The sequence below is a fragment of the Belonocnema kinseyi genome, chromosome 3 (assembly GCF_010883055.1).
Source record: "Belonocnema kinseyi isolate 2016_QV_RU_SX_M_011 chromosome 3, B_treatae_v1, whole genome shotgun sequence".
Lineage (NCBI taxonomy): Eukaryota > Metazoa > Arthropoda > Insecta > Hymenoptera > Cynipidae > Belonocnema > Belonocnema kinseyi.
The window spans coordinates 45,838,690-45,840,048 of record NC_046659.1 but is presented as its reverse complement, the minus strand read 5'-3'; positions in this window follow the sequence as shown (position 1 = coordinate 45,840,048).

Genomic DNA, 1,359 nt, shown 5'->3' with positions numbered 1-1,359 from the left:
TGGAATTTTTCTGAGGTCGGATTCGGATTCAGCGCAGCAAAAACCTTCGGGTATACTAGGTCTGGTCTCTGGTTCCGGACCTTTGTCAAATTTTGTCGGCTTATCTGTGACACCCAATGTCCTCAGAAAAATTACAGATTTATAAACATTGTACACGAATTTTGCATGGCCGCATAACTCAGGGACTGCCTGTAATAACTGGTACAAAAAAGTTTTTAATGTTCATTTTTGAAATCTATATTGAACATAATTCTAAACATAGTTCAGAAAATCATTTTTAACATCGGTGAGAAAAAATTAAACTTTATTGCCTCTTGCTCTTTTTTCGTCGGTTAAACCGTTAAAAATCAACATATAATCTTAAGAATTCAACAATTTGGTTTCAAAATAATTTTTTTTTGAAATTCTTATTTTCTTATTCAAAATTAACATATATTTAGTTTAAAGGACATTTCTTTTGCACAAACTGGTCTTTTTCGGTGCAAAGTTAATCTTCTTATTGAAAATACAACTGCTAGGTTGAATTTCATTACAATTCATCTCTTTGATACAAAATTCCACTATTTTCTTGAAAATTCGTAATTTTCAGTGGAATCTTACGTTATTTCGTTGTATATATTTTTGCGGTGAATAGTAAATAATGTTTGTTAAGGCTTATACCGCCTTTTTGGTGTTAAAAAATTTTTGATCATAAAAAATTGGCCGACATGTTTCAACCAGTTATTCAGGTCCTTTTCAAGGCTTATTCTAGAAGGAAAATACATATGTTCAAGAATAAAATGGAAATTACTCAATTTGTATGTACTTATTAGTCGTTGATGTTTACTTACTATGGAGATAAAAGAAAAATCGCTGAAGACTACGTTGAAATTTCAATTAATTTGTTTGTTATGATTGTTATTGTTCAGGTATAATTTTTTTATTCGAAAAAAAATAAGTTAAGTGGCCAGAATATGCATTGTAGAATTTAAAATTAGTTTAAAAATAAAAAAGTATCATTTACGATATAACGTAAAAAATCTCTTCTGAAAGAGAAATTATTAATGTAAGAGTTAGGTTATTAATTTTTAAATTTCGTATTGTACTGATGACGAATTTTTCGTCAGGTGGATTGATCAAAACAGTTACAGCGATACTAGCATACTAATAGCTAATTTAGAGGTTAGGTTATGCATGGTTATATATACGTGTCATGGTCTGAATGAAAAGTCACTTTGATTTAATTTCGTCCTGACACAGATTCGTAGACCTGGTCAGATAGTTTATTAAATGAAACACAAGTTGCAGCCGTAGCTGTCAGGCAAGGAATGAATCTGGAGCCAAGGCCCTGCTGGGACGGCCCCACGATGAAAGCTTACA